This window comes from Furipterus horrens, unplaced genomic scaffold (assembly GCF_987537825.1).
Source record: "Furipterus horrens unplaced genomic scaffold, mFurHor1.1.pri manual_scaffold_11, whole genome shotgun sequence".
NCBI lineage: Eukaryota > Metazoa > Chordata > Mammalia > Chiroptera > Furipteridae > Furipterus > Furipterus horrens.
In genome coordinates this window covers 82,687,589-82,710,764 of record NW_028327181.1, presented here as the reverse complement: position 1 = coordinate 82,710,764, position 23,176 = coordinate 82,687,589, and the positions used below count along the sequence as shown (strand labels likewise).

General features: G+C 39.4%; 1 long non-coding RNA gene across 1 annotated transcript; it reads right to left on the bottom strand.

The window, feature by feature from the left end:
• Positions 1–241: 241 nt before the first annotated feature.
• LOC149998630 (uncharacterized) lies at positions 242–17,878 on the bottom strand. Its single transcript, XR_016507222.1, has 4 exons — positions 17,790–17,878; positions 7,264–7,335; positions 6,357–6,431; positions 242–355 (listed from the first exon to the last, which is right to left on the bottom strand). It is a non-coding gene; the product is annotated as an uncharacterized LOC149998630 (long non-coding RNA).
• Positions 17,879–23,176: the final 5,298 nt, after the last annotated feature.

Sequence of the window (23,176 nt, the reverse complement as noted above, 5' to 3'; positions counted from 1 at the left end):
TAAACTCTGGATGAATGAATAAAAATAACACGGTGACCTTATTTGTTTAAAAACTTACCATCACTGGGACAACTGTAATAGAACAACAATTTTAAAAAAGAAAGAAAAAAACAAAAACAGCAACAACAACGAACCTTCGAAAGGTATTTTCAAAGGAAAACAACTTATCATCATCAATCAAAAATTAAAACAAATAAAATGAAAATGAAAGAATTTACCACTGGGCAATTCAGACTCACCACAAGTTGTGTGTGTCAGACAGTCAGCGGGGCAGTGTAATTTCACTCTCTGGCTGACCCTCTCAATGTTCTCTCTGAATTTGCAGAGGCAGCAGGCCAAATTATGAGGGAGGATCCTATAAAGGGAAAGGCAGAAAATTAAATTATTGGCAGAAAAGCTATTTGAGCAGGTAGAAGAGGTGGGCAGCGGCTACCAGAGGGCTGTGCAAAGAAGCGTTGTGGGGGCTTCCCACCTGAACAGTTTGGGGGGCATCAGCTGGCCATCGGTTATTCTTTTGGTAATCCTCACTGGGGAACGTGCTTATTGATTTTAGAGAGAAGGGAAGGGAGGGAGAGAGAGAGAGAGAGAGAAACATCTATGTGAGAGAGAAACTAACCGGGACCCTCAGCGAAACCCTAGGCTGGCTGGAAATGGAACCCGCGACCCTTTGGTTTACAGGAAGACTCTCCAACTCACTGAGCCACACCAGCCAGGGCAGCCATTTGCTCTCTTGAATATTGTCAATAAATAGAGGGGAGGACAGAAGAGTAAGAATGGCAGCGGGTATGGTATGCCTAGACTAAAGGTGATAGGCACTAGAATCGGTGACACTGATCTGTAGTTATAATTCAGATGTATCTCCTTCTCCCAGCCCAGAAGTCTCACTTTGGGTGGAGAGTACACTAGGAGGGGGAAATCTTCTAAGAAGGCTCTGGATAAGTCCCTAACTTATAAATCCCTAATTGTGAGTGGTAAATGTATTAGAAGTTACTCTGGGCATAAAGAAAAACATTACGTGGTTAAATAGTAGCAGATTGCATTGGGCAAATCTAGGCAATATGAACATTCAAAAGAATAATGATAATAAGGTATAACATAATTAATTTAAAGAAGAGCCCATGAGTTCACAATAATACTCAAAAAGAAAATAGGTAAACTAGTATTTATAGAATAATTCCAGCTAATAAATGTAGTAGGAATAATAAAATTAGAAAAATAGTGTCACTTTGTAACCACCAATGTAGTAATCGATCAGACACAAATTATTACTGAGGCACAATTGGGTAAAAAGTTGAGAGGAGAATGTTCGCTGATCTTAAAGCAACATTCAACAGATTATTTATTAATTACCAAGGAAAAAATAACTTTACAATGGAGGGATCTGGAAAATACCATGTTCACCAAAAGATCAAATTTAGCATTATAAGCCACTTAAAATGATGAGGTAGAAAGGATATATCACTTATGTAGTATTCCTTCCAAAATATTTTACTTTGAATCTAATCATGAGCAAACAGACAAATCCAGACTATGGGACAATTCATTCATAAGACAACAATCTTAGACACATCCAAAATGCCAGTGTCATAAGAGACAGAAAATAAAAAGGGTAGATAAATATTTTAGATTAAAGGAAACGAAGACAAGACATGCGATGCCTGATCTTTGATTAGATTCTGGATCAAAACAAAACAGACTTAAAAAATATTATTGAGGCAGGGGGGAGAATATAACTGGCTTTAGACCAAGATGGGATCAATTTGACCTCCTGCCTAAAACAATTTAAAAACCAGACAAAATATATGTAACAACAGTTCTCAAGAAATTGAAATTCAGGTAATGAAGGACAGTGACTCCCAAGAGATAGGAAACAAATTAAGTAAGCCCTCTGATGCATTGTTCTAGCTTACTGCTCTGAGCTTCCAGGTCATGATGTAAGGAAGAAAAAAACCCACAGAGACTAGTTAACTCCCTAAGGAATGGATATGAGAGTTGGGGAAACCAAGGTGACTGGAATGCACAAAGCAGAATACTAGGAAAGAAAAGAAGTACACAGACAAGCACTCTGGGGATATGCAGAGAGATCTCTTGAGTATTCAACAAGGTACTGGATGGTGCCTGTGTGTGAAGAGTTGCTTGAGCCCAGGAAAAGAACCACATGAAAGGATCAGAGAGAAGAATAACTGGATATCACCCACTGTTAGGAATAGTGCCTGCTCCAAGAAGCTGGAGATTAAAAACTACAGTGTCTAAATGAAAAAGACACTGGAGGGGGGATAAATGGTAATGGGGGAAAGATGCAATAAATGCCTACATAAATATAAAACCCGAAAAGAACAAGAAAAAGACACTGGGTAGGGTTACTGGCGTATTAGACACTGCAGAGGAAGAAAAGACCGGTGACTTTACAATGTAGCAATACAAACTATACAAAATGAAACGCCAAGAGAAACAACCAACAACAAAGATGAACAGAGCCACAGGGAGCTGGGCAACAACTTCAGGTGGCCTAATGTATGTGTGCTTAGAGTCCATGAAAGGGGGGAGACATAAAAGTCTGCATAAATAGCCCCAAATCGTTCCCATTGGTGAACACCGAACACTCACATGTCCAAGAAGGCCAGTGAACTCCATGCACAAGAATTATGCCCAAAACTATACTGAAGCACATCATAATCAAATTGCTCAAAACCAGCAATAAAGAGAAAATATTAAAATCAATCCAAGGGGGAAAATAAAACCACTATATAAGAGGAACAAAGATAAAAATTACAGTAGATTTTTTTTGTTGGCAATAATGTAAGCCAAAACTCCCAGTGCCAAAAAATATATATATATATTTGAGGTAGTGAAGTGGGGAAGGGGACCCAACAACTATCAAGCTAGACATGTCTACCCATGACCTTTCAAAAACAAAAGCAAGATACTCTCAGACATCCAAAAGCTGAAAGAATTCTCCACTAGTAGATCTGCACTGTAAGAAATGTTAAAGGAGGTCGTTTTCAGCAAAAGAAAACTGTTACCAGATGGAAATACAGATTATTACGAATTCTGAAGGACACTTGAATTGGTAATGACTTAGGTTAATATGTAAGATTTTTCTTATTATTTAAGTATCTTTACAGATAATTGATTATTTAAACACAAAATATAATGTGGTGTTTATAATGTAAGTAAAAGTAAAGTGTATTGAAAGCAACAGCACAGAGGCCAGGAGGGACAAATGGAAGTACACTATTGCAAGGTTCTTATACCATTGATGAAACCATAAAATATCATTGGAAGAGAGATTGTGAGAAGGTAAAGATGCATACTATAAACCATAAAGCAATCACTGAAATAACAAAATCTGAGCTATAGCTTTTTAGCCCACAAAGAAAACAAAATACTCAAATGTATTCAATCCAAAAGCACAAATGAAAAGAAAACAACAACAGGCAAACAGATGGGACAAATAAAAAACAAATAGCAAGACAGTAGATTTCAATGTAATTGCATCAATCATTACATTAATTGGAAATGGTCTAACACAGTTATCACACTAGATAAAAAAAGGAAAAGCCATCTTTATGTGTCTACAAGAACCAACTTCAATAGAAAGATACACATAGGTTAAAAGGATAGAAAATATACTATGCTAACACTAACCAAAAGAAAGCTGGAGTGGAGATATTTCCATAAGACAAAGTCAATGTCAAAGCATATTACCAGGGATGAAGGAGACTATATTTCATCAAAATAAATATGTCAAATAATGAAGACATTACCTAGAAACTTATACACCTGATAACAGAGCTTAAACATAGATGAAGGAAAGTGAGAATGACCAGGAGAAACGAACAAATCCACACTTATAATTGGATACTTTAACATTTTTCTTTCAGTGATTGATAGAGCAAGTAGATAGAAAATCAACAAGGATATAGAAGACTAGAAGAACACTATCCACCTACATGATGTGTGTAAGACGCTCCTCCCCAAATCAGCAGGATGTACACTTTTTTCAAGTGGATGCATAAGATTTGCCAAAATAGACCATATTCTGGCCTATTACCAGAATTTACTGGCTATAAAGTCAGTTTCAATAATTTAAAAAGGATTTTAGTTATTCAATATATGTTCTCTAACAACAGTGAAAGTAAATCAGAAATTAACAGATCTATAAAAAAAAAGTCCACAGTTTTGACAACTAAAAAACATGCTTCTGAATAACCCTATGGGTCAAAGAAAAAATTCATAAGGGAGATTAGAAACTATTTTGAACTGACTGAAACAGAAAACATGAGATGTCAACACGTGGGATGTTGCTAAAGCAATACTCAGCTTCTGCGGCTTCCATCTTAAGAAACCAGAGAAAGGACTTCAGTCAAGTTGCAGGTATAGGCAGACATGCTTCAGCAGCCCCTTGCACGAGCATAAGAAATATCACAACTATCCTCAAAACAAAAAACACCCAGAACGGTCAGAAAATCGAACTGCATGGAAGTCCGACAACCAATGATTTAAAGGAGCCATATTCGTCCAGACGGGTATGAGGGATGGAGCCGGGGCGGAAAGGACACTGTGTGGTGCTGGTGAGGAGGCACCAATGGCTGGCAGAACAGGCAGTCCTACATTCATGTGTGGTGCATAAAGATCGAGTGATCCCAATCCAAGGCCAGACCACACAGCCCAGGGCGCCAACACCAGAAAAATAAAGCATAATACCTTCTGGCTATAAAAACCAGTGTGGGTTGGGGTGGCGGAAGAAACCACTTGTCACTCAAGCGAGTCTGCTTAGAGGGCCCCCACAGTTCTAGAATGCACTCAAACCCACCCACTCTGGGAACCACCACCAGTGTAACAGCTAGAGGGGTGCCAGTGGGTGAAGTGACTGGAAGCAGGGTGAGTGCCGAGCAAGCCTCCAGAAGCCAGGCAGTGGCATTGTCCTCTCTCTGACCCCTCCTCCACAAACAGAGCCACAGAGTGGTGAAACGGGTTGCCCCGCCCTGGCAAATACCCAAAGCTCCACCCCATACAACTTAACAGATGTGCTAAGACAGGGAGTCAAAGCAGCTCTACCTCGTACACAGAAACAAACACAGGGAGGCTGCCTGGTTGAGGAAACAAAGGAATATGGCGCAAATGAAAGAACAGAACAAAACTCCAGGAAAAGAACTAAACAAAATGGAGATAGCCAACCTATCTGATGCAGATTTCAAAAACACTGCTGATAAGGATGCTCAGAGAACTCACTGAGTACTGCAAAAGCATAAGGGAAGAAAGGAAGGCTACACTAAGTGGAATAAAGAAAAATCCACAGGGAATCAACAGTGAAGGGAAGGAAGCCAGGGTGCAAATCAATGATTTGGAACATAAGGAAGAAATCAACAGTCATCCAGAAGAGAATGAAGAAATATGGAAGTTAAAAAAATGAGGAGAGAATAAGAAAACTCTGGGACACCTCCAAAAGTACCAACATCCGAATCATAGGGATGCCAGAAGCAGAAGAGGAAGAGCAAGGAAGTCTATTTGAAAAAATAATGAAAGTAAACTTCCCTAATCTGGCAAAGGAAATAGACATACAAGTCCGGGAAGCACAGAGAGTCCCAAATAAGTCGGACCCAAAGAGGACCACACCAAGATACGCCATCATTAAAATGCTAAATGGTAAAGGTAGAGAGAGAATCTTAAAAGCTGCAAGAAAAAAGCAGAGAGTTACCTACAGAGGAGTTCCTTTAAGCCTATCAGCTGATTTCTCAGAAGATACTTTGCAGGCAAGAAGGGACTGGCAAGAAGTATTCAAAGTGATGAGAAACAAGGACCGAAACCAAGATTACTCTATCCAGCAAAGCTATCATTTAGAACGGAAGGGCCAAAAAAAAGTAGAAACAACGCAAACATCCATTAACTGATGACCGCTTAAACAGACTGGTATCTTCACACAACTGGAAAATTACACGGCAATAAAAAGCAATGAACTACTCATAGATGCAATAACATGAATGAATTCCAAAAGGATTATGCTAACTGAAAGAAGCCAACACAAAAGGCTACACTTTACATGATTTCATTTATAAGAGACTCTGGAAAAGGCAAGACTATCGTGACAAAAATCAAATTGGTACTTGCCAGGGACTAATGGTGGGAGGAGGAACTGAGTGCAAAAAATCATGAGGAGCCTTTTAGGTATGATGAAAGTATTCTGTATCTCAAATATCATGGTGGCACATAAATACACATTTCTCAAAACTCACTGAACTGTATACTTTAAAATAGTGAATTTTATTAAATAAGAATCTGACTTAAGAAAATAATAAGGCAAACCTCCTAAAAGAACAACTAAGTGAAAATAAATATAAGAAAAATCAACTTACAGTTTTTCCAAATTAGTGTTTAGCGCGAGGATGCGCTCAACTGTTGTGAGTGACACATCTGTTTTCCCCAGGTCCCTGAAGGAGAAAGTCCAAACATGCATCAAATGAACCCAAAGACAAAGTTCTGTACTTGAAAGGGCACTTAATATCTGCTTACTTCAGTTTTGGCTTCTCTGTCAAGCCAGCTCGAAAGTTTACTTGCTGTGGATAATAATTTCAGAGAGCTCTTCTTGAAGAAATTTAAATTTATTTGCATCATCAAATTAATGATGTCGGTGAACAGTACAAGCTACTTTTTTTTAGCCATTATTCTACTTCTAATTCTCAGTAGCATCCACCACTTCATTACTCTTTAAAAAATACATAATGTACAAGTTATTCCTTTTTCCTTTCTGAGATCAATGGTATTTCTACATGCTTCTCAAGTTACATATCAGTGTGTGTTCTTTAACAGCGCTCCCTTTCTCTGCTGGCTGCCTTGTCCACCTGCTTTCTCTCTTAATCATTTTTCTGCGCCAATAACTTTGTTTTTTTCAATAGGGAAAGATATTTTATTTATTTTTTATTTTTAAAAATATTTTTAAATTTATTTTTAGAGAGAGGGGAAGAAAGGGAGAGAAACATCAATGTGTGGCTGCCTCTCATGCTTCCCCAACAGGGGACCTGGCCCTCAACCCAGGCACGTGCCCTGACTGGGAATAGAGCTGGCTGCACTTTGGTTCGCAGGCCAGCGCTCAATCCACTGAGCCACACCAGCCAGGGCTACTGTGCAAATAACTTTTATGCAATAAACCAGTTATAATTTAAATTATGACTTTTTAGTCAAAATGCAAAATGCTAACTCTTTGACGAAAGTAGAAAGGAGCAGAAATCATCTCACGAACCAAGAGATTGTCGCAATACTTACAGATATTTTAATGCTGGCAAATTAAAAAGATAGGGATCATCAAGACTTCTCAAAGGGTTATGGCTGAGGATTCTGAAAAAAATGCAATAGAATAAAAATTATCTGCATTTTCAATAATTGCCCCGAAAGTTTATATTCATTTTTTTCATACAAAACTAGAAGGTTAAAAAAATATTATTTTCTGTCTTTACTAATACATCACCCAGAGAATCTGTAAAACATTCTTTGTTGGGGAGCTACCCAGGTCTCTAAATGATAAAGTGGGGAAGAAAAAGTGGAAGAAGAAGAAGAAGAAGAAGAAGAAGAAGGAGAAGGAGAAGGAGAAGGAGAAGGAGAAGGAGAAGGAGGAGAAGAAGGAGAAGGAGAAGGAGAAGGAGAAGGAGAAGAAGAAGAAGAAGAAGAAGAAGAAGAAGAAGAAGAAGAAGAAGAAGAAGAAGAAATAAGCGGATAGCAAAGAAAAAAGTATGCCAAAGAACTTTCAGATGGAAAACCCTAGAGGTGACTATGCTGACAGGAAACTGTTGCTCTACAGAAAATACTTATTGTGGCATCCTCCATAATTCAAGTTGCTTTTCTTCATCTACAGAAAGTTTTTTAAATTCCAGTTTAAACCACCCAGTTAAAAATAAAAATAGGACCAACTCCTTGGTTTTAGAGCCAAAGAAGGGATAAATCTTAAGAGGAACTGGTGAAAACCACACTCTCATCACATACTCCCATGTGTATTCTTATATCACAAGCTTCCTTACATTTCATGTAATCACCTGTTTACTTGTCAATTTCTTGGACTGTTAGTGCCTAAAATTTTCTAGGTATTTAATAAATGCTTGTTTAATAAATAAATAACATTTTAACTACATCTCAATAAAATGAACAAATGTGTTTTTTGACAAAATTTTGTATTTCAAATGCTGAAATAAATTTTATTCTTGACTCTTTAAAACAAGCAAAACAGACAAAAATAAGAAAGAAAAGAAAGTCTGTTTTTAACTCTTCTCAAGAATCGTTAGTGTAACCCTCACAATAATCTTACTGATAAATATTATTATTACCCCATTTTACAAATGAGAAAACTGAGGCACAGAGAGGTTGTATTGCTTGTCCTAGGTCATCAAGCTAGTAAGAAGCAGAGGTGGCATTGAACCCAGTTCTGACTCCAAAGCCTGTTTAACTTCTATGAAGAAAAGGGGTTTAAAATAACTTGTAATTTAACCTTACTTGTGAGACCACTAAATAAAGAAATAGATTTTCAAATTTCATGTACCCATCTGGGAGACCCTCAATGATAAATTACATTTTCTGTTTTTATTTCTGTTTCCTAATCATCCCCCACGATTAAATATTTAACTAACATATAGTCAAGTTTAAAACCATGTTGTAGGCAAATTAGTAAAAATTATGAAGTAAGAACACCTGAAAATTCATTTCTACAAAAGCAACAAAAAATACAACTGGAAAAAAAAAGACTCAATTGTTTTTAAACTGAAAATTTAACCAGCACACTTGCAGGAATCCAGGGAACACTTATTCAAGAAAAGTGATTGGTTTCTGTAAGATCAATGATCTGTGTTGTTTTAATTCTTCTTAGAGCTTTGCTCTCCATCCCATGGGTAACATTGAAAAACAGCCCACATGCCCAGTACCACAGGGAACAGAATGGAATACAATCTCATTCCCAAAGAACTGTCTGGTAGTTCCCTGAAGACTCACTTAAAAGGTTTGTCTTTGACGTGACTGAGAGCTGGGTAGCACCAAAAGCCTCTCTCCTCAGGGGCAATTTTGTGAAAACAATTGCAGGTAAATGTTTTAAGAGGGCAGCCGCTGAGGCAACAGATAACAGTTGGTGCAAATTTAAAAAAAAAAAAAAAGAGAGAGAGCCTAACAAAAAAACTTAAAAATCAAAGCTGAGAAATGAGATATCCATAAAAACTCTGAAGGGCTTCAAAATATGCTCAGGAAATTGGAAGACCATGGGACACATTCCTGAGAATCTAGGAAAGAACTATTAGAGCTAATAAATGAATTCAACAAGGTTGCAGGATACAAGACCAATATGCAAAAATTAGCTGTATTTCTATACACTAGGAATGAATAATCCAGAAATGAAATAAAGAAAAAAACTCCAGCTATAACAGCATCAAAAAGAATGAAATACCCAAAGAAGTGTATGACTCACATACTAAAAACTACAAAACATTGTGTAGAGAAACTTTTAAAAGATGTAAACAAATGGAAAGACATGATGTGTTTGGCATTGGAAGATGATACTGTTAAAATGACCCTCCTCCCCAAATCAATTTATGGTTTCAATGCAATCTCTATTAAAATTTCAACTGACTTCTTTCCAGAAATTGACAAGCGATTTTTAAAATCATATGACAACTCAAGGGACCAAGAATAGCTAAAACGATCTTGATAAAGAGGAACAATGTGGAAGGACACACACAGCCTGGTTTCAAAACCTAATTCAGAGCCACAGCAATCACAGTGTGGGACTGGCATAAGGCTAGACATAGCAATCAATGGAACAGGATTGACAGTCCGGAAATGAACCCTCACATGTGTTGTCTATTGAGTTCCCACAAGGGTGCCAAAGCTATTCAATGTGGAAAGAACCGTCTTTTCAAATGGTGCTGGGACAACTGTGTATCCCCATGCAAAATAATGAAGTTGAAATCTGCCTACACTTCACACCATATGTACAAATTAACTCAAAATAAATCAAATACCTTAATGTAAGAGCTAAAGTTGTAACATCCTTAGGAGAAAACAAGGGATAAATGTCTATGACCTTGATTAGACCAACAGTTTCTTAGATATGATACTAAAAGCACAACCAAAGGAAAAATAGATAAATTAGACTTTATAAAAATGAAAAAAATTTTGTGCCTCAAAGGACACTATCAAGAAAATGAAAACACAGACTTCCCGCCAAGATGGAGGCCTAGACTGATATGCTCCGTCTCCCTCCACAACTAAGAAGGACTATAACTACCACAAAACCAGAAATAACCAGAAGTTCCAGAAAATAAAGCTACATGGAAGTCCAAGGTATAAAGTTATAAACAAATGGTGCTCGACTGAAGAGGTAGGAGAGGCGAAGCCTGGGCGGAGAGGTCAAGCCGTGCTGGTGGCAGCAGCTACAGCGATGGGCGGAGGGACTGCAGTAAGCACAGACACCCGTATTTAAGGGGAGGCAAGAAGCACCTGGGAGCACCCCTGGCTGCAGACCAAACCCGTCAGCTCATGATTCCAACGCCAGGGAAGGCAGACCCCATTGCCTCGGACTGTGAGGCCCAGAGGGCGTGGGGACGGAGGAGAAGGCACCCGGTCTCTCAGTGGAGAGAGAACGGCAGGAATCCATCTTGCACCCCTGCCCCCATGCAAAGCACCACAGTGTGGTGAGAAAGGTTGCCTGGTAGTGACAAATGCACGGGGCTCCACCCCCTATAGCATAGAAGGTGTGACAGCCCCGCCCAGGGAGCAAAAACCTGCCAAGATGGCAGGGTTAATGATAGAGATCTCAATCATGCAGCTGACTAGAAAGCAAATACATGAATTAACGGACGAACTGATAGATAACATTTCTGAGGCTCAGTTCAGAGCTATAGTTATAAGACAGCTTACAGAAATAACAGCGGGACTTAATCAAGATGGGGAAGGAATGAAGGCTAGTCCTGCTGAAATGAATGAAGACACACATGAAACAAGTGGCGAGGGAAGGAAAACCAGGGATCAAATCAACAAATCAGAACAAACAGTCAACAAATGCAGAAAGAGGAAACAAAAAGTGAGGAAAATGAGGAGGAGCTCAGAAACCTCTGGGACAGCTATAAGAGAGCAAACATCTGAATTATAGGATTGCCAGAAGGTGAAGAAGAACTAGAAATTGAAAAATTATGTGAAAAAATAATGAAGCAGAACTTCCCTAACTTGGGGAAGGAAACAGACTTACAGGTCCAGGAAGCACAGAGAGTTCCAAAAAAACTGGACTCTGGAAGAACCACACCAAGACACATTATAATCAAAATGTCAAAAATTAAAGATAAAGAGAGAGTCTTAAAAGCCGCAAGAGAGAAGAAGAGAATTACGTACAAAGGGGTCCCAATTAGACTATCAGCTGATTTCTCAAAAGGAACTCTGAGGGCGAGAAGAGACTGGCAAGAAATATTCAAAGAAATGAAAAGCAAAATCCTACAACCAAGATTACTCTATCCAGTGAAGCTCTCATTCAGAATGAAAGGGCAGAGAAAGTGCTTCCAGGACAAAGTAAAACTGAAGGAGTTCATGAGATCCAAACCACTGTTATATGAGATGCTAAAGGGACTTGTTTAGGAGAAGGAGGATCAAAACTATGAACATTAAAATGAAAACTATATCACAACAACCAACAACAGAAGCTAGGGAATCAAAACAAAGGCAAACTAAGTAGGCAATGAGAGCGGGAAAAGAATGATAGGTATGGGGAACATTATGGGGGGAGGTCAGCGGAAAGGGGGAAGGGGGGAAGGGGGAAAGGGAGGGAGATGATGCAGGAATTAAGACGCATAGTAGGAGGGAGTGGAGTAGACAGGAAGATGTTGAGAAGAACTATATTCCCAACTAATGGGCATGGACTAAGTGGGGGGTACAACTGGAGGGAGGGGGGTCACAGGGTGGAGGGAAGCAGAGGAAAAGTAATTGGGACAACTGTAACAGTAAAATCAATAAAACATATTAAAAAAACTGAAAACACCACTCAAAGAATGGGAGAAAATATTTGCAACTCGTATCTTTGATAAAGGCTCATATTTAGAATATCCAGAATATGTAAAGATCTCTTACAACTCATTAAAAAGGTAATAACCAAATTTTAAGATGGACAAAAGATTTAAAGAGACATTTCTCCAAAAACGATATACAAATGGCCAATAAGCACATGAAAAGATGCTTAATGTCTGAAGTCAGCAGGCGAATACAAATCAAAAATACCATGAGATACTACCTTACATTCACTCAGATGGCTATAACCAGACAGACAGACAGTAACAAACGCTGGCAAGGATGTGGAGAAGTTGAAATCCTCACACACTGTTGGTGGGAATACAAAATGGTGAAGACACTGTGTACAACAGTTTGGCACTTCCTCAAAAAAGGTAAACGTATAATTGCTATATGACTCAGCAATTCACTCCCAGGTATGCACCCAAGAGAATTAAAAACATGTCCACAGAAACACATTCCTAGGTATGGGACTGTCATAGTAGCATTATTCATAATGGCCAAAAGGAATAGCAAATTCCTTGCAAAGCTCATAAGTGGCTCTACCACTTATTAACAGTGTAAGCCTAGGTAAGTTGTTTAACATCTCTGAGTTCCAATGGGAATAATGATACCTGCATCACAAGAGTTGTTGGGAAAATGAGATACAGCCTGAGGTAACACGTGATGAGCATTTACTGTGTGGAAAGCACCATTCTAAGAACTTTAGTCACGATATCTTACTTGTATCATAATTAAAAGTACCAAGTATACTGCCTGAAACATAATAAGCACCTAATAAATGTAAGTGTTAAAGAAACATGGGGCAGAGGATGAATTACTATGCTTTTGAGAGAAAGAAAATATCTTCTTATAAATGAGAAGACTAAGATGCAGTTGGAAAAAGAGAAGTATCATCGTAAGCTGCTGGGTTTGACAATCTCAAAACCTTTGTACTATTACAAATAAAACGACCCCCCCTGGATGATCCTAAAGGACAGATTCCTCACTGCTATTTTTAGTGTCTTGTTTATGCCTTTCAGAACCCAAGAATAAGCTGCCAAGATTCCAGTCCATACCAAAAAGGGCATCCTTTAGTTGCCCACAGCTATCTAAAGGAACCCAATCAAGGTTAGTAGAGAAGGGGAGCATTAGGGTGTCTCTGTGATCAATGCTCAATTTGCCTTCAGCGTGTGGCCTGACTTACCTCACTGATATTCTCAAGAGTGGGGTCAATAATTCAACAGGGATAAGGCTTGGATTTTCCTCTCAGATCCTCTCAGTGCCTATGATCTTGGCACAATATGGATGTACCACGGACAAGCCAGAATGTGAATGCGCTCTACCTGGATGAGGTACAGCCTTTCTGCATTGTAGAGTCCTTTGTTTCCTAAAATCATGGAGCTTGTATCGTTAGAATCACTGAAGTGAGATAAAAGCATTTTTAAAAGTATTTTATTTTACTTTTAAAGAGAGGGGAAGGGAGGGAGAATGAGGGGGAGAGAAACATCACTGTGTGGTTGCCTCTTGTGTGCCCCTTACTGGGGACTTGGCCTGCAACCCAAGTTTGTGCCCTGACAGGGATTCGAACCGGCAACACTTTGGTTCACAAGCCGGCGCTCAGTGCACTGAGCCACACCAGCCAGGGCTAAAAGAATTTTTTAAAACAAGCCATCAGCCATGGCTGGTGTGGCTCAGTGCATTGAGTGTTTAACAGTAATATTATGACTTCATTCAACGACTTCCGGCCAAGATGGAGTCCTAGACAGACACCCTGCATCTCTCTCCACAACTAAGAAGGACGACAACTACCTCAAAACTAGAGACAACCAGAAGTTGCAGAAAATCAAGCTGCATGGAAGTCCAACAAACAAAGATATAAAGAAGAAATACTCATCCAGACAGGTAGGAGGGGTGGAGCTGGGGCGGAGAGGACGCAGTGTGGTGGTGGCAGCAGCAGCAGCAACAGCAGTGGCAGCAGCAGGCCGGCAGAAAGCGCAGTCACACATTTCAAAAAGCAGGGAGGGACACCTGGGGAGCGCTCCCGGCCAGACTGCACAGCTCAGGGTCCCGGCACCAGGGAAAATCAAGCCTCATTGCTTCTGACTGTGCAAACCGGTGGGGGTTGGAGTGGAGGAAGAAACTGCTGGTCTCTCAGCAGAGCCTGCTTGTTTAAAGGGCCCCCACTGTCCTAGAACAACTGCAGACCCACTCACTGAGGGCACAATGGGCAGGGCAACAGCTAGAGAGGCGCCAGTCCCATACAGAAGTGGGAGAAGTGCCTGGAAAAGGGGCAGGTGCTGAGCAAGCGGCATTGTTCCCTCTCTGTCCCCTCCCCCACATACAGCATCACAACGTGGTGAAACGGGTCTCCCTGTACTGATGAATACCTCAGGCTCCACCCCTTGCAACAAACAGGAGCAACAGCTCTATCTAAGACACAGAGGCAAACAAACACAGGAGCCTGTCAAGATGAGGAGACAGAGAAGTATGGCTCAAAAGGGGGAACGGATCAAGGCTCCAGTGGAAGAAATAAGCGATGAGGAGATAGCCAGCCTAAGAGATGAGGAGATAGCCAACCTAGCAGATGCAGAGTTCAAAACGCTGGTGATAAAGATGCTCACAGGCTTGACAGACATTCTTGTGTACGGCAAACGCATAAGGGAAGAAGTGAAGGCTATGCTAAGTGAAATGAAGGAAAATCCACACAAAACCAATGCTGAAGGGAAGGAAATCAGGGTTCAAATCAATGATTTGGAACACAGGGAAGAAACATCAGTCAACCAGTACAGAATGAGGAAACAAGAATTGAAAAAAATGAGGAGAGGCTGAGGAACCTCTGGGACAACTTTAAACGTGCCAACATCTGAACCATAGGGGTGCCAGGAGAGCAAGAGCAAGAAATTGAAAGCTTATGTGAAAATATAATGAAGGAAAACTTCCCAAGTTTGGCAAAGGAAATAGACATACAAGTCCAGGAAGCACAAACAGTCCCAAACAAGCTAGACCCAAAGAGAACCACACCGAGACACATCATAATCAAAATGCCAAAGGTGAAAGATAAAGAGAGAAACTAAAGAGCAGCAAGAGAAAAGTAGTTATCTACAAAGGGGTGCCTATAAGACTATCTGTTGATTTCTCAAAAGAAACTTGGCAGGCAGGAAGGGACTGGCAAGAAGTATTCAATGTGATGAAAGGCAAGGACCTACAACCTAGATTCCTCTACCCAGCGAAGCTATCACTTAGAATGGAAGGGCAGATAAAGTGCTCCCCAGAAAAGATAAAGCTAAAGGAGTTCATCATCACCAAGCCATTATGATATGAAATGTTAAAGGGACTTATTTAAGAAAAAGAAGATCAAAACTATGAACATTAAAATGACAACAAACTCACAACTATCAACAACTGAATCTAAACAATAAAAACAAAATTCAACTAAGCAAACCAGAATAGGAACAGAATCATAGGTACGGGGATAATTTGGAGGGTTATCAGCTGGGATGGGGAAGAAGTAGAAATGGGGAAATGGTGCAGGGATTAAGAAGTATAATTGGTTGGTACAAAATAGACAGGGCGAAGTTTAGAATAATATAGGAAATGGTGAAACCAAAGATCTTATATGCAAGATCCATGGACATGAACTAAGGGGGTGGGATTACTGGGGCAAGCGAGGTACCGGGCAGAGGGGAGCAAAAGGGAAAAAAATTGGGACTACGGTAACAACATAATCAATAAAATATACTTAAAAATAAAAAAGACTTCATTCAAGAAACTTACTGAATTATAATTACCTGAACCCCAGGGGTGAATCAAGATTTTGTGGAGCTTGAGCATTTGTTCTGGGAAATCCAAATACAAACATGCCAAACTAGAAATATGAAAATTGTTAGTGCGCCTCCTAAAACTTTGAAAGGCACCCATGCAAGTGAAGAGCTCTGAAGCTTAAGTTTCATTCAGTTCATAAGTCTACCTCAAACTTGTCACAAACTTGTTTAATGCAGAGAAAAGTATCGTTTCAACGTATAAAAATACCAGTAATACATTGTATAGACGATCAAATGACTCAACTTGAGGGGTGGCATCTTCCCTGGGCAAGTTGCCTTTGGAAAAAGATGCAATTTAGTTTACACCTTATTGTGGCAGATGTTTCCTGAAGCAAATTAGCCTTGTCCCTAACAGAGATTTGGCCCCAAACAAAGGAGCCCAGCCTCCAGAACACACTAATGGCATTGCGACAAGCTTTTGAAAATAACTGTGAATTAGTTCTAGCAGTACAGCTCTATGCAAATCACAGGAGTATTTTTATTTCTAACACCTTTTCTTGTCGTTTAAGATGAACCCAGAAACTGAAGAACTGCAGGCTGGTGCCTCCTGGATGACGAATCTCTTCTAACCCACCCCCCACTTCCCACTTAGTCTCCCTCCTCTCCCGTTACCCTGCTGCAGAGATGCTGGCGTGGGTCTCCTATGTTCTTCCCAACAACATCCGTCTTCCTCCTTCCAGTATCAAAGTTTCTTGGGGATAAAGTCCCTGCCCAATTCTTCCTTGTACCCCCAGCACTTAGGACAGTGCTGATACACAGTGGGCATGGCGCCCAGGAAACCTTTTTTCTTCCTGTGCTGCCTTCCTAACTATAGTGAAACTCAGGTTCTTATAAGAAACTCTCCGTGTTACACAATGCTTGGCAAAGCTGGTGACTTTATGACATTGTACTCATACTACCGAGACCTCTGGGTGGGAGGACCCCAGAAGCCTGCTGCTCTGATGCGCGCGCCAAAGGAAAACTGACCCTCAGTCTTCTTTCCCCAAGTTAGGGATCAGCAAACTAAACAGGGAAAAGGAAGGCTGCTACAGATGGGACACCTGCAGGAACTGTCAGTCCAGCGCCAGACACACCCTGAACACCTGCATCTAACCCGAAACGGTGGGAAATTGGATTTCTGAACCATAAGACGGTAAGACAGTCTTTTCAAAGGCAGGTGGAGGGGACAATCTTCACCATAAGTTCAAAATCCTGTTCAGGCCCCTGAACATATGCATTCTGCTTTGCTCATATCACTGAGAAATCACAGAATTTTTGAGCTGCGAGGGGATAAAACCCACACTTCCCACTGACGAGTGGTCAGGAAAGAAATTGGAATTAGGCTACAGCGATGTATTTTCTTTATGACTATTTTTTCACAGCACACCTTAACATAAATAGCATATTTTCCCATACCTCAAAGGTTCCCATTGCCACAGACAATTCGCTTCAGAGTTACATACTTTCTCAAAAAGATAACATTCTGGGTTATTGAGGAGAGATGTGCCCTGTGGCAGGTTTTTAGGAAGACTTCCTGCTTTATCGTTTAAGAGACCCATGGTTGAGGAGAACTCTGAGCTAAGCTGAAACTCTTTCAGTCCTATGTTCCATACATTTACGCAGTCAGAAACTTTGCACATGAGCAGGAATCTAAGTTCAATTCAGAAGTGGAATTTCAAGGACCATTCACAAGTCAGAGCAGCAGCACCGCTGGGATAGCCAGGACGATGCTACTTTGAATGATACTTGCTTGCTGCCTTTTATCGCCCCCGCCGAAGGTCAGTGCTGGGGAAAGCAGAGCCTGCGTATGAGTCCGACAAGTCCTTGGCCTCTTTGTACCTTAGTTTCCTCATTTGAGAAGAATGAATGGCTCTTAAGCCATACTTCCCAGAGTTCAAACTGGGCTTACACCCAGCTCACCAATCACTGGATCATGTGTTTACCCATAGCTTTTTACATGTATTTATCTTCTATTTCACTTACAAGGTGTGTAAAAACCTCATTCCATGCCAGGTTTGAAATGTCCCGGGGCTCAGTTCTCTGATTGAATTGCCACCAAGATTTCTTCAAAAGAAGACACAAGCAAAAAACAAAAAAATAAAAAAAATTCAGATCTCTTGGCAGTGATTCTAATTTATATATGATAAAACAACCTCAATACTCCCTCTATGCATTAAATAAATCTCACTGTGGGAGATATCTCATATGAGCTAGGCTTTCATGCGTACACATGCAGTGCATTAGATACAAAACAGTAAGTACTTGAAAAAAACTTGCATTAAGTGGTCTTTATTTCTCTAGCACAGGGTTACATAACTTAACATTTTGGGCTAGATAATTCTTTGTTACAGGGGCTGTCCTGTGCGCTGTAGGATGTTGAACAACTCCGGCCTCTGCCCACTACATGCCAGTAGCATATCTACAATCGTGGCAACTAAGAATGTCTTTGGATATTGCCAAGTGTCACCTGGGTGCAAAACCACCTTGGCTGAGAATCACTGCTGTAGAATGCGTCATTCCGATCTGTGAGATAATTCTCACACTAGTCTGGGCTAGAGACAAAAACGACTTGCTACATAACTTTAGTAGCTTTCTACTAATACAATTTTAATCTTACTTCAAAAGAAATAACAAAGAGATTTACAATTAAGTTTTATAAAAATTCTAGACATAATGAAGTTATAGTTATAACTTACAGAGTTTCCAGGAAAGGCATGTCTTGAAAAGATTTCTTACCAATAGATTTTATATTATTGCCAGATAAATCTCTAGAAAAAAGGAAAGGAGAAATATTCCCTGAATTAGCTATTAGATACCTAAATAGTAGAAATAATTGGTAGAGGTTGGAATGATAATATTGAATACGTAGCTTTAGTCTAAACTCTAAACCTTAGGAATTGGGATTTGAACCTTCCAGAGCTCGTAAACCTGCCCTCACCTCCCTGAACAATCTCACCCTCATGATCTTTATAAAGAAAATATACAACTATAGATCTTGATAAATTTTGAAGATAATCTTTTCTGAGAGAAGAATTGATTAGATGACATTTCGTGGCCTCATCAAATTTAAATTATGAGCTGAAAGCTTTTATCTTTATATTTAATTACAAATTTCTAGTATGAAAAAGAAATAGCCTCACACTTACACACCTTCCTGGCTTAGTTCTGTTTTTCTCGGCCAATTCAATACCAGAAGAAATAAAAGATCTCTTTTCACATAACTGAAAAGAAAGTTGCTACTTTTTAAAATTCAGAACTTTGAACTAATTCAGAACGATACTTCCTATTGTTTTAGCAGAAATTCATTTTTTATTTTACGTTGCTTTAATAACCCATGAATTTAATTGCTTCAGTTGTACGGTGGTGGGAAAACAAAAAACCAAAATGGTACTGGATTTTTATTTGAAAACACCCATTCTTGTCTATAGTTACTCTTATTTCCATTGATTCCAGCTTAGTCCCTCAGTGTTCACCTAGATGAGTATAACTGTCTTCTCACTGGTGTTTCCATTTCTAGTCTCTCCCTTTCTAATCCATCCTGCACACAGTCACCAGATTAACACTCTGGAAGTGGTTCTCCAGTACCGGCCAGCATCACTTGGGAACTTATTGAAGATGCAAAATCCAAGCCCTACTCTGAACCGACTGAATCAGTAACTGTGGGGGTGGAGCTTGAGCTTTAACGGGCTCTTCAAGTGATTCTGTTGCAGGCGAAAGTTTGCCCTACAGCACAGGTGTGATAACATGGTAGCCTGGCATGTTATCCTTGGCTTGGCCTTCAAAGCCCTAGAAGATCTGGCTCTAATATTCTGTTCTTCCTAGCTGTACTCCACAGGCACTCAAGGTATTTTTACTTGTACTCTACAGGTACTCAAGGTATTTTTCCTGTATTTTGCCTTTCCCCATGCTCCTTTTGCAAGATTATTCCATCCGAGATGTCTGTGTGATGATCCCTAAGGGCCCTTCAAGGTCGTCTTCAAACAGCATTGCTCTAGTAACATCTTTGCTGATCCAACTTGAAGTGTCTTTTCCCTCTGCTGTGTTCCAAAACCAATTCATATTTCTCATTGCCCATCACCATTTCTTCTTTTTGATACAGTTATTTTTGCATCCTATTTCCTCTGAGCATAAACTCCTTGAAAGGATGGATGAGGTCTTGCTCACCTGCACTGTCTACCATGTTTAAAAGTGGCACATGAACATATGTAAACTCAAATATTTATAAAATAAACAAATAGCTGGGGAGTAGAGGGAGAAAAATAAGTGTTGTAAAGGAAATGTGGTTTTATTATTTTATGGCTCCCTCTATGCGCCTCTGCAGCACTGTCTTCTGTTTAGTACTAGTGCATTGTGGTAGGAGCTTGCACGTTCATTTTCCCTGTGAGATCATGAGTTACCAGAGGGCAGAAGCCATGTCTTACCCATATTTGCGCCTACAATACTAGCGACAGTGCTTGGCATGCTCTTTCTTAGCTTGTTTGTTGGTTGGCCTTTTTTAATGAATGGGAATACTTAGGCCGGCATGGAATAATTAGCTTACAAAGTATTTCACAGCAGAGGGGATGAATGACCTAATCTATTGAGCGGTTAGTTACCTCATTTGTCTTCCTCCTGTTTGTAAGGTTTGGAACCCAGATGGCGAGATACCCCAGAAGACCAATTCAAAAGTGCTTATGCCCTGAGGCTTGAAAAGTTTCATAATTCAAAGGACTGTTTTTAGTGCCTCATGAGGCTCTTTCTACCCACTTCCCTTAAGCCTTCTATATTTGCAAAAGTCATCTATTTGCTAAAAAGCATCATTAATTACCTTCAAAAAATTAATGACATACACATCTCTGAATGCCATGGACAAAAAATAAGAATTGAGTTCTTATAGCAAAGGACATCTCCTTATCTCTAAGTAAACGGAATCACTAGGCAAGCGTTTCTCCCTTGGCAAGGAGGCTGGAGAGATCTTTATTTTAATGAAGTTAGGGGCATTTCTGATATGCTTATTTGGTGTAGACATTTCTAAGTATACCACTTAACCATCATTTTAAACATTGAAATCCTGAACACCAAATCTGCTCTCCTGGTAACTTAACATGTTCATAACAATACTGTTTACATAGTTCATCTACTTAGTTAAACATTTGATATGTAAATGTTAATCTAATTTAGATTAAATTATTGAAAATTTCTGGGTTAATAGCATTCAAATTAATGTAAGTGTTCTATATTTTCTTGTCCTTTAGGAGACAATTTGACGTTAACCTGAATGCTTCTCATTTTACTAAATTAACATTTTAAAACCTTTTCTGTAAAGGCAGACAGTAAATATTTTAGGCCTTGCAGGCCACAGACAGTCTGTCTCGCATATTCTTCTTCGCTTCTTTCTTTTCTTTCCTTTTTTTTTGTTTTTTTGTTTACAGCCCTTTAAAAGTGTAAAAAGTATTCTTAACTTATGGGCTGTATGGAAACATACCTTAGGCTCTATTTGATCCATGGGCCCTAAATTAAATGTAAATACAGGCAGATGATATATGAACACTTATATAACAAGGTTCATATGGGTATGTATAAGTACTAAGACATTATTACCACTTTTCCTCTATAGCTGGAGACAATTCCCTACCTATATCTTGTCTATATGATTAAAAAATTGAAAATGCATTGAAGATAATAAATGCTCAAGATAGGCTGGGAGCCCTATCCACACTTACAGAATTGTAGCATTTTATTGCTGGAAGAAATTGTAAAGATTATCTAATTTGAACCCCTATGTATCTTATAGATAATATAACTAAAAAATTATAAATAAAAACAATTAACTTACAAAGACTTGAGGAATAAAAGACGTCGAAATGAGTCCTTATCAATTTCTTTTAAGTTGTTGTTACTCAGGATTCTGAAAAATAAAAAGGTTATTTCTGGATCAAAAGGCAAAATAACTACAATTATTTACTATACAGAAATATATATGGAGAAACCTGGACGGAAAACGAAAACAAACATAAGAGTTTACAGCCAATGAAACGGAGTTAACGGAGGAAGCACAAGAGGATTTCAGGATAGCACAATTAATATCCTCAGAGAGCTGTAAGCAGCCAGCACATCCACTGAAAAGAATGAACTCAGCCTTATACAAATGGAGTGTTGTCATTCATAAAAACAATGCTCAGTATATGCGCAGCAGAAATGACAGTTGAATAAATTAGAAAACTGAGCGATCTGGCCAGAATTCTCCATAATGAAAGAGGAAGGGAACGGGAACGATCCACAGACAAGCCTGACACCTGGTCTGCCCAAGGAATGTGAAGGCCTTTGCTTTATCTAGTCTCTCAGTAACGACGAGGGACATGCTTGGGGTTAGGGGTGGGAGTGAGGGGAGTTTCACTCATTTCCTACATGTGAGGAGCAGAAAGGCACAGGGCCAGTGCCTCCAAGAACGGAGCGAGGGAGTGGTAGAGAGCCAGTTCGGAAGCAGCTCTGCCGAACGTCAACGTGGGTGTCTCTTGCAGGAGACTCCGCGCTCCTTGCACATGACATTAGGTGGTGCCCTCTTCAGGAGCCTTGGAGACTGGAGAACATGCTGTGTCGCCTTGTGAAGCTATTTCCATCAAGTTCAGCATTTGAAACATTCTGCTTTCCCTCAGTGTCTGTTGGCTACATATTTTTATAACCGCATCTTGTAGCATCATTCTACCCCAAAGCTTAATTCTTTACTCATAGCATATGGCAAAATATTATGGCCCAGAAACTGAACAACTAAGATCAGGGACTGTTCTCAGTTATAAGGTAGTTCAGATGACACAGATATAGTTACATTTTTAAAAAAAACATGAAAATAAAAACACAAAGACTTTAATTCCAACAAACAAGTCTTGGAGTCCTAAAAAGGCATCAAAGACCTTGGCCTCAACTTGAGATTCACCACATTATAAGGAACAGCAGTGATGGTCAGAATGTGTATGCAGGGGGAATGGTCAGGGGTGATGCTCTGATTCACTGTTTTCTCACCTCCCTTAGGTAACGCTTTCATATTTCCATAGAAATGGTCCAAAAAGAAAAAGCAAAAAAGCTGCCATGTCCAACAATGTTTATAGTAAACCTTTTCATAAATATAAAACATTGGAAAAAATGGTACCTCCCTAAATCACTTAAAACTGTATGCGTATTTTCAAATCACACATTTGTTGCAGATGTCATTCACATCACTACTTAGAAACTATAACCAGTTATTAGATCTACCACTATAGCTCGTTTCTTAGTATGTTAAGAGAAGCAGATCTATGACTATATCGATAGCTTTAAAAAATATTTGAAAACTTTTTTCAGTAATAGTTTTCCTTTATTTTCTTATATATTTTTTAAATTTATTTTTTATTGTT